The sequence below is a fragment of the Musa acuminata genome, chromosome BXJ3-2 (assembly GCF_036884655.1).
Source record: "Musa acuminata AAA Group cultivar baxijiao chromosome BXJ3-2, Cavendish_Baxijiao_AAA, whole genome shotgun sequence".
NCBI classification, from domain to species: domain Eukaryota; kingdom Viridiplantae; phylum Streptophyta; class Magnoliopsida; order Zingiberales; family Musaceae; genus Musa; species Musa acuminata.
The window spans coordinates 4,932,411-4,948,854 of NC_088350.1; the positions used below are offsets into that span (position 1 = coordinate 4,932,411).

The 16,444-nt window shown below is 41.1% G+C and overlaps 1 pseudogene; it reads left to right on the plus strand.

Annotated features, from left to right (window-relative positions):
• Positions 1-1,526: 1,526 nt before the first annotated feature.
• On the plus strand, positions 1,527-9,228 carry LOC135631467 (receptor-like protein kinase ANXUR2; annotated as a pseudogene).
• Positions 9,229-16,444: the final 7,216 nt, after the last annotated feature.

The window sequence follows — 16,444 nt, forward strand, 5'->3', positions numbered from 1 at the left end:
TTCTTCTTAGGAAGAATAATATAGAGAAGAGGTAGGGAGGCGACCCTTACGATAGGAGGCGAGAAGCGACTGAGAACAAGGGCACCTCGTGGGTAGTACATATTCCCGTGCCTTTAACGACGAGTGCGAGGGTGACTTAGGAAGAATAACCAATTCCTCCTCAAGAAAAATAATATAGATGCAAATCAAATAAACACAGAGTCCCTAAACATATCAGACCACGAGAAAAATTTATATATGATTTGGAGTATTGAGAGATTAATATTTATCTTTTACTGATTTTTAAGTCTCTCATATTACTGATTTTTGAACCTTCGAGTCTTGATATTTTGGTTCGTTTGAATGCAAACAGGTATATTTATATTTCGACTTTAACTAATAAAATTTTTAATAAGACTAATCACTTCTTGAAGGGTGAGCAAAGAGCTTAAAAAAACCTTCACGGCTGCTGTTTGATAATGACAATCCCATCCCATCCCATCATCCTACTGTAAAGATTATTTCTTTTAACCATAGCTGAACTAGCTGTATAGTGATGAATGTATGGATTTCTAGCCCTAGAAATGATTGTTTTTTACTTTTACATTACCCCTACTTGAAACAGGGATGAGAGTTGAAAAAATTCGAATTCTTAATCCTCTATGGAGTGTTTTTAGGAACAAGGAAATTATGATGTTGATTCCATATTGTTGTGTCATCTAATGAATTTATTAAAATTAATCTTAGTAACATATATATTTTATTTACGTATTATATATACTACATATGTGCAATTTTATCATTCTTTTTCTAAATATAAAATTAATCTACTTGAAGTAGATGACTTGTGAATAATATTGAAAAAAAATCACCTATTTATAGATATTAGTGTTAATTTGATCTGTTTAATTTAAGTGTGGATGACTTTTAATTGGACTTTGGATGAATTTTAATATAGAAATATAAAACTAACAGGATTTATGTTTTAAGTAATTTATTAAGTTCAAGCTCAAGCATATTAAAATTTATGCCATTATTTTAGTTACGATTCATATCCTGTATGAACGTTCCAATGGGAACTGTTGGAGACCTCCATTTTTATATTAAAAATATAAGCCATATATAAACTTTATTTCTAATTAATGTTTTTCAATTACACTAAACCGAAGACAAGAGATTCTTCAAATGGATTCGATCGTTACATCAATTAACAACGCAACAGTATTCTACAATTTGCTATTCTACTTTGTCCATGAGCTGTATTAATTACTCCTGCTATCATATTCTACGTACAAACATTGGCATGTACTGACACGACATCATTTTCCAACATTAGCATTGTCTCCCGCCACAAACCAGTAACTGAATTCCTCCGCCTTTCATTCCTGTCCCAGGCAAAGAAAACATTGGAGGAAGAGAAGGCAAAGAATGCCAACAGAGAGAAAGCTGAGGAAGTAAGGAATTGCTCTCTGTTATCTCCGTAACACTCTTCGCATCTCCATGGAGATTTGCCCAATCCGACAGCAGTTTGAAGCAGCTTCGACACCATGAATTCCCGTCGCCACTGTTTGCTATCTCTTCTCATCTCCCTTCTTATCCTTGGCTGTTCCTCCTCCGTCGCCTCGGAGGCCGCTTATGTCCCCTCCGATTCGATCCTCCTGAACTGCGGATCTTCCTCGGATGCTACTAACTCCGATGGCCGGAAATGGCTGGCGGACACGACCTCAAAGTCCAGCCTCTCCTCCAGGAACTCGGCCCCTGCGACCGCCCTGTATCAGGACCCGTCTCTCCCCTCGGCTGTCCCCTACATGACGGCGCGGGTCTTCACGTCGGAATCTACCTTCAAGTTCGCCGTCAACAAGAGCGAACGCCACTGGGTCCGCCTCCACTTCTATCCCTCCACCTACAACGGCCTCGCCCCGGATACCTCTTATTTCTCCGTCTCCACTTCCGACGGCATCACCCTCCTCAGCAACTTCGGCGCCTACATCACCGCCAAGGCCCTCACACAAGCCTACATCGTCAAAGAGTTCTCGGTCCTGCCCACCTCCGGCGGAAGTATAAGCCTCACCTTCACGCCGTCAGATAAGTACAACGGTTCTTTCGCTTTTGTCAATGGTATCGAGATCATATCGATGCCCGACATCTTCAGCGAGCCCGCACTGCTGGTCGGCTTCCCCGACCAGAACGTTGAGGTTGGTAGCTCCGCGTCGCTGACGATGTATAGGGTCAACGTTGGAGGGCAGTACTTGCCGCCGAGCAACGATTCCGGCCTTACCAGGTCGTGATACGATGACTCCCCCTACCTCTACGGCGCTGGGTTCGGCGTCACCTTCTCGGCGAGCAGGAAGCTCAAGATCAACTATCCGGAGGAGACGCCGGAGTACATTGCACCCACCGACGTCTATCGAACGACGAGGTCGATGGGCCCTGATCCGAAGGTCAACATGAACTACAATCTCACCTGGATATTCCAAGTCGATGCCAATTTCACCTACGTTGTCAGGCTCCATTTCTGCGAGCTCCAGCTTACCAAGGTCAACCAGAGGGTCTTCGACATCTTTGTCAACAACCAAACTGCGCAAACTCAAGCAGATGTCATCGCGTGGACTTCTTCCAAAGCCGTGCCAGTCTACAAGGACTACGCCGTGTATGTGACTGATGGCCCTGGTGATGAGCAGCTGTTTGTGGCACTGCATCCTTCGGCAGCCGCAAAGCCCGAATATTACGACTCTGTTCTTAATGGTATGGAGATCTTTAAGCTGAATGACACTGCCGGGAACCTGGCAGAACCCAATCCCGAGCCTTAATCGATGCTTGCCGAAGCCGAACGGGACGCGACGCAGCCTAGCTTCTCGTCGGAATCCAAAAGCAAGGTGCATCATATTGTTGGGAAAAATATGTTAAAACGGAATAATTCTTTCCCTCTTTGTATATTAAAATAGGTTCCTCATCAAAATACCAACTTGATATCCAAATGAAAATATCAACCAGCACAGCATAAAAATAAAGCAAAAATTAATCACACAGTGAGATCAAATCTTTTTAACGTGGAAAACCCAATGTGGGAAAAACCACGGGACCGTAGTCCACCTCAAACTTCTACTATCAATAATAATGATAACAGGTTTATAATAGGTCTTTTCTAGAATAACTAGAGGATTAGAATAACATCAAAAACATAGATCTTGACTCAACAATAGCATATCTTCATCATGTAGGATGAATGTCCTCAAAAGAGAATTCTAGATCTCACAGAGTGGATATCGTAGGAAAGTAGCTTAAAAAGGGTAAACTGCAGATCAACACCATTAGGATTGTAGAGTTTGCTGTAAGGATTCTCCACATAAAATTTGGGCCGAAACTGACAATCTTTGGCCACCGATCGTCAACCAGAAAACTCAAAAACCTAATCTTTCTCTCTCTATTTCTCTCTCCTCTTTCCTATGCACGTCGCACGCTGCACGCTGCACATGCACACTGCAATCTGCTCTCTTTTTCTCACATTCTCTCTCCTCTTTTTAATTTCTTTCATTTGCTTAGCTCAATAGGCCTAATTGTCCAAGCCCACATATGGGCTGGATCCAATAATTCTCCCCCTCCAGCTCATATGATGGGCTGTACCAAGCCCGCTCTTTGCCTACATGCTTCAAGCTTCTCCTTAGGCAAAGACTTTATTAACATATCTGAACCATTCTCATTGGTATGCACTTTTTCTAACTATAATTCTTTCATCTCAAGCACTTCACAAATCCAGTGATATCTCACATCAATATGCTTGGATCTAGAATGGTATGTTGAATTCTTGGAGAGGCGAATGATGCTCTGACTATCACAGTAAACAGTATATACTTCCTGTTTCACGCCCAATTCCTGTAGAAACTTTTTCATCAATAAAGTTTCCTTACAGGCTTCAGTAATTGCTATGTATTATGCTTTTATGGTTGATAGAGCAACACACTTCTGTAACTTAGACTGCCAAGAGACTGCTCCTCTTGCAAATGTCATCAAGAATCCTGAAGTGGACTTCTTGGAATCAGTATCACCTGCCATGTCTGCATCTGTGTAGCCTTCTAACACAGGTTCATCACTGCCAAAACATAAACACAACATGAAAGTACCTCTTAGATATCTTAATATTCATTTCACTACTGCCCAATGTTTCTTTCCAGGATTAGAGAGAAATCGGCTGACAACTCCAACTGCATGAGCTATATCTGGCCTACTACAAACCATAGCATACATCAAACTGCCTACTGCAGATGAGTAAGGTACTCTAGACATTTCTTCTTTTTCTTTCTCACTTGTAGGACATTGTTTCGAATTAAGCTTAAAATGACCTACAAGTGGGGAACAAACTGTTTTGGCTTTACTCATGTTGAATCTTTCAAGAACCTTTTCAATGTAAGTCTCCTGAGATAGTCAAATCTTCCTTTTCTTCCTATCACGAAGAATCTTCATGCCAAATATTTGTTTCACCGATCCCAAGTCTTTCATGGCAAAAGACTTACTTAGCTCTCTTTTAAGCTTTCCAATTTTTTTTTCAATATCATGGCCAACAATCAGCATATCATCAACATATAGCAGTAAAATAATAAAATCATCATCTGAAAATTTCTTCATAAACACACAATAATCAGATGTGGTTCTATCATACCCTTGGCACATCATAAAGGAATCAAACTTCTTATACCACTGTCTAGGTGCCTGTTTGAGTCCATATAAGCTTTTCTTAAGCTTACATATCAGATTTTCTTTTCCTTTGACTTTGAAACCTTCTGGTTGCTCCATGTAAATTTCTTATTCTAAGTCACCATGAAGAAATGCTGTTTTTACATCAAGTTGCTCAACTTCTAAATTCAAGCGGGCAGCCAAACCAACTCGGATAGAGGACATTTTCACAACTGGAGAAAATATTTCTTCAAAGTCAATACCTTTCTTTTGATTGAATCCTTTCACAACTTGTCGTGCCTTGTATCTTTGTTGTGAGCTATTATTTTCAGTCTTAAATTTATAAACCCACTTATTCTTGAGAGCTTTCTTCTCTTTAGGCAACTTTACCAAGTTATAGGTGTGATTCTCAAGTAAGGATCTCATCTCTTCTTGCATGGCTTTAACCCACTCATTCTTATTCTCATGTAGAACAGCTTCTTGGTAAGTTTCTGGCTCTCCCCCGTCAGTAAGCATAACATACTCATGTGGAGGATATCTAGTAGAGGGTTGTCGCTCTCAAGTGGATCTTCTCAATGGAATCTCAACTGGTGGTGGAGGTAGCTGTTCAGTTGGTTCAGCATCATCAACTATAGGTGTATCATCACTGGTATTCTCACCACAATCTTCTTGTTCATCTCCCCCATGATCATCATGAACTATAGGTGAAGGAACTGGACCTAAACTCCAAGGAATATAAACAGAGGTTTCTGGCTTCTCAACATTATCACCATCATCAAACAATTGGTCTTAGGTGTATCATCACTGGTATTCTCACCACAATCTTCTTGTTCATCTCCCCCATGATCATCATGAACTACAAGTGAAGGAACTAGACCCAAACTCTAAGGAATATAAACAGAGGTTTCTGGCTTCTCAACATTATCACCATCATCAAACAATTGATCTTCAAGAAACAAACATCTCTGCTTCTAATAATCTTCTTGTTCACTGGATCCCATAATCTGTAACCAAACTCTTCATGACCATATCCCAAGAAGATACATGCTTTGGCTTTACTATCAAGCTTGGACCTCTCATCTTTGGGAATATGAACAAATTCTATACACCCAAAGACTTTTAAGTGATTATAAGATATATCTTTTCCTCTCCATACTCTCTCTGGAACATCATCTTTCAGAGAACTGATGGAGAAAGATTTATCAGGTCAACTGTAGTTCTCATAGCCTCCCCCCAAAATGACTTCGGTAACTTGGCGTGGGAAAGCATACACCTAATCCATTCTTCAATAGTTCTGTTCATCCTTTCTGCCACACCGTTCTGCTGAGGAGTTTTAGGAATTGTTTTCTTAAGCCTGATTCCATGAAATCTGCAATAATTCTCAAAAAGACCCCTGTACTCACCACCATTATCTGATCGAATACACTTTAGTTTTCTGTCAGTTTCTCTTTCAACACTAACATGAAACTCCTTGAAAACATCGAGTACCTGGTCTTTAGATTTCAAAGCAAAAGCCCACACTTTTCTAGAATGGTCATCAATAAAAGTAACAAAATAAAGAGCACCTCCAAGAGTTCTAGTTTGCAAGTACAAACATCAATATGAACTAAATCAATAACATCTGATCTTCTAGATGATGGATATGTCTGAAATGCAACTCTATGTGTTTTTCCAACTAAGCAATGATCATAAGATTTAAGAGATGTACCTTGCAACTTAGGTAAAAACTGCTTTCTACCAAGAGTTTGAAGTCCCTTCTCGCTGATATGTCCAAGCCTCTTATGCCAAAGATTTATACTTTCACCTTTTTGAATTGCATTAATCTCTCCTTTGTGTAGCTTAGCTTCCATGACATAAAAAGAGTTAATCTTTTTTCCTTTTGCCACAATCAGAGAACCTTTAGTGAGTTTCCATTTGCTTTCACCAAAATAATGTGCAAAGCCCTCATCGTCAAGTCTACCTGTAGATATCAAGTTAAGACGAATATCTGGAACATGCCTTGCATCTTTGAGTATTAATTTGCTCCCAATACTGGTCTCCAAGCAAATATCTCCAATACCCACAATCTTAGATGTACCACTGTTTCCCATTCTAACATTACCAAAATCACCAACAGTGTAAGATCTAAAGAAATCATCATGAGAAGTAACATGAAATGAAGCACTAGAGTCAATTGCCCAATTACTGTCCTGAGCTATAAGACTAACACAACCTTCATCACAAACAATAGTGGTATTACCTTCAGCAGCAACTGTATTGGTCTCTATCTCATTTTTCTTCATTTCATTCTGTTCTCGCTTACAAAACCTACACTCTTTCTTCATGTGACCTGGCCTATTACAGTGAAAACATTTGATATCTCTTCTAGACTTAGATCTTCCTCTATATCCATGTGGATTTCTGCTATAACTTCTTCCACGTCTTTCTTGTTTTTCAGTAACAAATGCACCAGAAGAAGATTCACCCTGTTCTTTCCTTTTGGTATCTTCATTTAGCAAACTGTCTTTAACCATATCAATAGTTAGAGTCCCCTCTGGCGTGGAGTTACAAATAGTCACCACATACGTTTCCCAACTTTCTGGTAAAGAGCTGAGAAGTAACAATTCCTGCATCTCATCATCTATATTCATTTTGATAGCAACCAACTTGTTTGCAAGACTCTAAAATAGGCTTATGTGCTCAATAATGTTACTGCTATCTTTATACTTCAAATTTACAAGCCTTTTGAGGAGAGAAATTCTATTTCCCACTATCTTTTTCGCAAAGAGGTTTTCTAACCTTTGCCAAACAACATCAGCTCTGGTTTCATCAGAAATATGTTCATGCAAGTTTATATCTATCCATCTTCTAATATAGGCAATGACTTTTCTATGTTGAACTTCCCATTCTTCATCGTCCAATAGTAGAAGGTTTATTTTTAACCTTGATAGGCTTATACAAATCTTTGCAATATAACAAATCTTCCATCAGACGCCTCTAAGTGGAATAATTTGATGAGTTCAATTTAATCATTCAATCTGACTACTCCATTTCAATCACACAAGAAAAACTAGCACCAAACAACCTGATGCTCTAATACCACTTGTTGGGAAAAATCTATTAAAGCGGAATAATTCTTTCCCTCTTTGTGTATCAAAATAGGTTCCTCATCAAAATACCAATTTGATATCCAAATGAAAATATCAATCAACATAGCATAAACAATAGAGCAAAAATCAATCACACGGTGAGACCAAATCTTTTTAACGTGAAAAACTCAATGTGGGAAAAACCACGGGACCGTAGTCCATCTCAAACTTCCACTATCAATAATAATGATAACAGGTTTACAATAGGTCTTTTCTAGAATAAGTAGAGGATTAGAATAACATCAAGAATATAGAACTTGGCTCAACAACAGCATATCTTCATCATGTAGGATGGATGTCCTCAAAAGAGAATTCTAGATCTCACAGAGTGGATATCGTAGGAAAGTACCTTAGAGAGGGTAAACTGCAGATCAACACCATTAGGATTGTAGAGTTTGCTGTAAAGATTCTCCACATAAAATTTGGGTCGAAACTGACAACGTTTGACCACCGATCGACAAGTAGAAAACTCAGAAAGCTAATATTTCTCTCTCTATTTCTCTCTCATCTTTCCTATGCACGCCGCTGCACTGAACGCTGCAATCTGCTCTCTTTTTCTTAAGTTCTCTTTCCTCTTTTTAATTTCTTTCATTTGCTGATTTGGACTCAATAGGCCCAATTGTCCAAGCTCACGTATGGGCTGGACCCAACACTTATCGGCAGCGCAGCAGGTGGCGTTGTAGCTGCCAACGTAGCCTTCGTCCTCTGCATTGTGATGTATCAGCGTAAGAAGAGGATGGTCGGAAACGAGTCCACCGGTGTCTCGGTTTGGTTGCCTATCTACGATGGGAACTCTCATACCTCGGCCAGCAGCTCAACCATCTCCGGCAAGAGTTGCGCGAGCAGCCACCTGTCGAATTTAACGGCTATGTGCAGGCATTTCTCGTTTGCGGAGATAAAGAAGGCAACTAAGAGCTTCGACGAGTCGAAGGAAGCTTCGGCTACTTGGATCCGGAGTACTTCAGGCGGCAGCAGTTGACCGATAAGTCCGATGTCTACTCGTTCGGGGTGGTTCTTTTCGAGGTGTTGTGTGCAAGAGCAGCACTGAGCCCAAATCTTCCAAAGGAGCAGGTCAGCCTCGCCGACTGGGCATTACACTGCTAGAAGAAGGGAGTGCTGGCGGACATCATCGACCCTCACCTGGAAGGAAAAAGTAGCCCCGAGTGCTTGAAGAAGTTTGCAGAGACGGCTGAGAAGTGCCTGTTGGATCATGGAGTCGATAGGCCTTCCATGGGGGATGTGTTGTGGAACCTCGAGTTCGCACTGCAACTGCAAGACAACTTCGAAAGTGGGAAACCGGTCTCAGAGGAGGTTAGTGACAGAGCTGCGTCAGGGGTGAATGGTGGTGGCAGCCCACCAGTCCAGAAGTACCGGCGTAGGGAGCGAGGACTCGGATGATATAACCAATAGTGCAGTGTTCTCTCATCTCATCAATCCGGTGGGACGATGACAGCCCTGCTGGTGCAAGTCCAACTGCCTTATTTTTATTATTATTTAATTTTCCTTCTAATTAACCATTTAATACACAAACAAATATCTTACTTTCGGTGCGCCAAATATATTTAAGCCACTTAATTGTAAATTATGTTGTTTAATTCATAATGTTTGATCATATTAGCTGAATTTTTATCATGAATTTTTTATTATTGATGACGAGTCTCCGAACACTGAATAAAAAGAAGTCAAAATAGTCATTTTCTTAGTTTTTTAATAAATCAGACTTTTAATACTTATTTCACATTAATTTTATGACTTGAATTATGAGATATGTTTTAGAGATCAAAAATATATTATGACTTCAATTTTCTACGCAATCAGCTTTCCCAATATTGGAAAAATAAATTCTTATCATCGGTTAAAATCCCAAGATGACTTTTAATTATTTTATAAGTTTTTAATTATTTATTTATTTATTTATTTTTAATATTAAAAATGGTAAAGAATTGAGTATGCTTGGTGGATTGTTTCGATTGTTAGGATCAAGAGTGTCACTGAGAGGGGGGGGGGGGAGGAGGGTGAATAAGTGCAGCGAAAAAAGCGTTGATTCTGAAAAATATTCGTTTCGATTCAATCCGTTTCAGAAAAAAATTGAACTTGAAAGCTTTCGTAAAAGTGCAAAGAGAATGCTAAGGAAGTTTGCAGTAATGTAAATTACACAAATAGAAAAGCAAATCGGAATTTAGAGTGGTTCGATCGTTGTGACCTACATCCATTTCCGATTCCTCCTCCGTCGAGGTCACCAGCGTCCACTAATGGTCTTCCTTCAATAGGCGAAGACCAACCACCTCTTTACAGTGCTTTCTCCTTTTCACGAGTTTAGGAGATAACCCTTACAAGTCTCACACCTCTTTTGAATGATCTCAACACTTAGAAAGGGAGGAGGAGGACTATAGTACTTTTACAACACTTTAACACTTCAAAGATTCAAGATTATGCCAAGACTTTCGTGCCCTTTCATGTAGAAAAGGGTGGGGTATTTATAGGCCCCAATGGCTTCAAAATTGGAGCCAAAAAGTGTCTCATCCCGGTTTTCCAAGGTACTGGCGGTACCACCGCCATTACTGGGCAGTAATACCGTCCAGTCTGGGAGGTACGACCGCTTGGCAGAGCTTGGAGACCGAGCTCTAATGGTACCATTGCTTGACAGGGGCGGTACCACCACTGGTAGCATTAATTGCCGATGGTACCATCGCCCAGAACACTTGGGAGACCGGGTCTGCCAGGATATGCCATTGTTAGGATCGGAGCGGCACTAAGAGGGGGGGGGTGAATTAGTGCAGCAGATTAAAATTTTGGTTTCGACAAATCTTTTGATACGATAAAAACCGAACTTGAAAAGCTTAACTTGAACGCGTATTCATAAAGGTGTGCAACAAAGATAATGAGGAAATAAAGCACGTAAGAAGGTTTGCAGTAATATAAATAGCAATAAGAAAATGCAAACCAGAGATCACGCCAATTTTAAAGTGGTTCGGTCAAATGACCTACATCCACTTACGAGGCCCTCTTCGATGAGGCTCCCACCTTCCACTAGCAAATCTTTTGAAGGGGAAGGACAAATACCCCTCTTACAACCTTTTACAAGCGGTTCACACTCTTACAAATTTTTAGCAAGAAAGAAGGAGGTGAACACTCTAGCAAATTGAAAACAAGACTTGCTAAGAATTTTCTAAGACCTTTCTCTCAATCAATTGCTTCTCAAAAAGTTGTAATCTCAGCTGAGAATTGAGGGGTATTTATAGGCCTCAAGAGGATTCAAATTTGGGCTCCAAAATTTGAATTCTCTTTGGTTCCCGATGCTGGCGGTGCCACCGCCTATTAGTGTCTGACACTGACAGTGTACTGGTGGTGCCACCGCCCAGCCAAGCGGTGCCATCGCCTGGCTCTCGGGTGCTGGGTGGTGCCACCGCCAGATCCTTCGGTTCACTGGTTGGGCTTTAAGTTCAGCCCAAACCAAGTCTAATTTTGGGCCCAGTTGGCCCCTAACCAGGATATAGGATTTTCTTTTAATCCTAATCCTAATTACATGTGAACTACATAACTAAAAACATCCCAAGCAAGTTTTCAACCGCGAACGTCGAGTCTTGTTCCGGCGAGCTTTCTGACGAACTTCCGGCGGACTTCCGATATGCCCTCGGATTTCTTCCGACGGACTCCCAGCAGGCTCCCGATCTTGTGACGACTTCAATGAGTAGCCGAGCCTTCTCGATGATCTCCGCGAACCTCCGACGATCTCTTCAGCGAACTTCCAAAAATTCCGACAAGTTCCTGATTTCTTCTCGGTTGGTTCCGATAACATCTCCGATGATTCTTCGGACTCTTAAACGTCCATCGAACTTGACTCCGATATTCTTGCTTTATGTTTTTTGGTTATCGTAGTTAATCCTGCACACTTAACTTAATAATATGTATTAGATCAATTAACCTATCAATTGATTTTATCATCAAAATCCGAGATTCAACAGCCACCACCGGCCCTAGCCGTGCCACCGCTGGCCATGATTTCAGGTGCTGAATGAGCTGTTTAATCCGACCCAATTCAGTCCTATTAAGGACCCTGTTGGCCCCTGACCGAGTTAGTGGGATTACCTCTCGATCCTAACTCAACTAATTTTCTAACTATGATTAAGGCAAGCAATTAGTCCGGTATGTCGATTTTTCTTTCGGCGAAACTTCCAGCGAACTCTCGGCGATCTCCAACGAACTCTCGACGATCTTCCGACGAGCATCCAGCGAACTTCCGACGAACTCTCGGCGAGCTCCCAACACACTTCCGGCACATCATCTGAATCTTCGACTCTAGCCATCATCTGCTTTATGCCTTACTACTATCGTAATTAATCCTACACACTTATCTCAACATATAGATTAGGTCAAATAATTGACCAATTGATTTCATCATCAAAATATAAGATTTAACAATCTCTCTTTTTTTGATGATGACAACCAATTGGTGAAGGAGTTAACCTTAACTCCCCCCCTATCTATATATTATATTTTGAGAAAAAATATTTTTAAATTCAAGGATTTTGAATTCAAGCATCAAACTGATTAGTTATTATTCAATCATGCACAACATGATACTTATCATAATTCACCGATTCAAAATATGATACCACGTATCCATTTCAAATTTTAAAAGATGATACTAATGACAATTCATCATGATATCAATTGTAAATAGCAAGTTAAGCTCATGATACCTCATCATAACAATTTGATATGAAATCAAGCATGATACTAGGAATGAAACATTTAAAAGTAATCATGCCACATAAGTAATTATGCCACATTACAATATATTTGATATTTTTCAAATATTTGTATTTGACGATATCAATCATATTTCAAGCATTTATGATAAGATACAAGCATATTTACGATAAGATACATTGCATATATTTACAATGCCAATGCCAATTAGTCATCAATTTTTCCATATTTTAGTATCATTTCTCCCCCTTTGTCATCAACAAAAAGGAGAACAATTCAAAAATGCAATGATAAAAATTCAAGCAAGTTTCACACTAATTTATCCAATCAATATTGCATCGTTGCATGGTAACATTCAAAAGTTCTTAACATCAAAAGTTATCAACGTTAAAGCGATCACAGCAACATCAACAATTATCAACATTAAAGAGATAGATTCTCCTCCTTGTCATCAAGACTTTGCATGAAGAAGAGGAAGGAAGGTAAGGAGGGAATTCATTAAGAATTGAATTTGTGAAATGATTTGATTCAAAATATCATATGAAATCAAATCGTCATTCTTGCAAGTAATCACCACACACTAATATTCATCTTTCAAGGATCAAGATATTCATCGGAATTCATAAAATTCATCTTTCATAAGAAGATTAAGAAAGAATTTATGGGATAGGAGTATCAAAAGAAATTTACGAATACAACTTCATAATTCAAAATCGTTTCTCATTAAAAATTCACAAAAGTTAAATCCGTGAAGGATGCATTTGTCAATGAATTCCATGTATCAAACATCATTAAGTTTTTTTATATTTCGGATTTCATGAAAGCCCAAAAAGAAAACGAGAAAGTTCAAAAAAGATATACATCAACGATCATGCATTCGGACAATTTAACATCCCTAACTCTCTTCATTTAAAGGTTTTGTAAAGATATCGGCTAATTGATGTTTCGTATCAATAAACTCTAAATATATGTTATGGTTATTAATATGATCTCTTATGAAATGATGTCTAATGTCAATATATTTAGTTCTAGAGTGTTGAATGAGATTTTCTGTTAAACATATTGCACTTGTGTTATCACATTTTTTTTAAATGTTCTTAAGGTGAATCTTATAATCCTCTAAAGTATTTTTCATCCACACAACTTGTGCACAACATGCACTTGCAGCTATGCATTCGTCTTTGGTTGTAGATAGTGCAACCGAGTTTTGTTTCTTGAAAGACCAAGAGATAAGTGCATGACCTAAGAATTGACATGTTCCAGATGTTGAATCTCGTATTTTGATGATGAAACCACTTGATATGTGTTTATGTTTTAATCTACGTTTTGAGTGACGCAGGATGCTCCGATCAGGATGAGACAATTAAAGCAGGAAAAATCATGTTGTGCCGGAGGAACATGTCAGAAGATTGGACGTCGGGCTGATGGATCGGTCGACGTATCGATAGAAGGCTTCGGGTCGTGGACTCGGGCTTCGGGCCAAGAAGAGCGGGTATTGTGCTAAGGATATCGGAGTTGCAGAGTCAACTAGCCGATTGGGCAATAGGCCGCAGGAGAGGACGATGCGCCGAAGAATCGGACGAAGCGTCGAGGGACCAATGACATGCCAGACAACTTGGTTAATTGCTTAGGATTAATTATGTCGATCGAAGTTTTATTTTACATGTGCAGGATTAACTACGATGAAAGTAAGACATGCGGTAGGAGTTGCACCGGAGTCAAGACTATGATCACATTGGGAGTTCGAGAGTTCGACGGAAGTCCGGACGGTTGTCGGAGGTTCTGCGGGAACAAATACGAGACGTCCAGGAGCTTGCCGGAAGTCCGCCGGAGCATTGCCGGAGGTTCGTCGGATGTTCGCCGGAAGTTCGCCGGAAGCTCGCCGGAAGAAGCAATTGACACACCGGAGCAAGCTATCGTAAATGTCTTAAGAAATTCGTAGTTAGCACGATGATTAAGTTAGAAATGGGAGGTGATCCCATTAACTTAATCATGGAGCAATTGGGCCCTTGACAGACCCAAATTGGGCCGAATGGATTAGCCCATTCGGACCCAAATTTCTTGGCCAGAGGTGGCACCGCCTGAGTCGGTGGTGGCGGTGGTCGGTGGCACCGCCCAGGGCTCAGTCTCCGAGCTCTGGCTGGGCGGTGCAACCGCCTGAGCTCGGTCTTCGAGCTCTGGCAGGAGGTGCAACCACCCCTGACAGGAGGTGGTACCGCCTAGAGGCTCAGTCTTCGAGCTCTGTCAGGCGGTGCAACTGCCCCAGTCAGGTGGTGCAATCGCTAGACCCCAGAATTCCGGGAGATGACAGTTTTGAGCTCGAAATTCAAATTGGGTTGGGGCCTATAATGTTAGGATCAGGAGCACTAAGAGGGGGGGGGGGGGGGGGGGGGGGGTGAATTAGTGCAGCGGAAAACTTTCGACGATTAAAACTGCATTCGTACGATAAAAGCGATTTCGATAGAAAACCTGATTCGTAAATCACTTTAACTTGTGATCAAGTGAAATGCAGTTAAAGCGAATCTACAAAGGTAGTTTGCAGTTATGATGGAAATCAAAATGTAAGCGCAAACTGAAATATGATGTTCGTACGATAAAACTGATTTACGTCTAAACACCGATTCGGAAAAAACTGAACTTTGAAACACGATCGTAAATGCGCAGAAGGCAGTGAGCTATTGAGGAGGTTTGCAGTAAATATAATATGCTCAAAGTAAATGCAAACCAGAGAGCACCGCAATTTTAGAGTAGTTCGGTCAATCTTGACCTACATCCACTTCTGGCTTCCTCCACCGACGAGGTCACCGACGTCCACTAGAGGCCTTCCTTCAATAGGCGAAGGCCAACCACCCTTTTATAGTTTCACTCCTTTTGACGAGCTTAGGAGACAACCCTTACAGAATTTTTTCTCCTCTCTTAAAAGATCAGAACTTGGAAGAAAAGAGGGAGAAGAACTTTTAACTCATACAACACTTTTGAGCTCTAAAAATCACAGAGTAAGATCAGGATTTTGGTGGTTTTTGGTTACTCTTTCATTACTGAAATGGTGGGGTATTTATAGGCCCCAACCTAGTTTGAATTCCGAGCTCAAAACTGTCAATTCCCGAAATTTCGGGGTCTAACGGTTGCACTGCCTGACTGGGGTGGTTGCACCGCCTGGCAGAGCTCGAAGACAGAGCCTCTGGGCGGTGCCACCTCCTGTCAGGGGCGGTTGCACCTCCTGCCCGAGCTCGGAGACCGAGCTCAAGCGGTGCCACCGCTTGACTAGGGCGGTTGCACCTCTGTCAGAGGCGGTTGCACTGCCCAGCCAGAGCTCGGAGACTGAGCCCTGGGTGGTGCCACTACTGACCCAGGCGGTGCCACCTCTGGCCAAGTAATCTGAGTCCGAATGGGCTGATCCATTTGGCCCAATTTAGGTTTATCAAGGGCCCAATTGCCCCAAGATTAAGTTAATGGGATCACCCCCCATTTCTAACTTAATTATCATACTAACTACGAATTTCTTAAGACATTTACTGCAACTTGCTCCGGTGCGTCAATCGCTTCTTCCGGCGAGCTTCCGTCGATCATCCGATGAACCCTCGGTGATGCTCCTACAGACTTCCGGTAAACTCCTGGACTTGCGACGATCCACTTGGCGAGTTTCGACGAGCTTCTTTTGGCAAGCTCCTGGACTTCTCGGATTTGTTCCCGTAGAACCTCCGACGACCGTCCGGACTTCCGTCGAACTCTCGAACTCCCAACGTGATCATAGTCTTGACTCCGGCACAACTCCTGCTGCATGTCTTACTCCCATCGTAGTTAATCCTGCACATGTAAAACAAAACTTCTATCAAGATAATTAATCCTAAGCAATTAACCAAGTTGTCTGGCATATCATTGGTCCCTCGACGCTTCGTCTGATTCTTCGACGCATCGTCCTCTCTTGCGACCTATTACCAAATCGGCCAGTT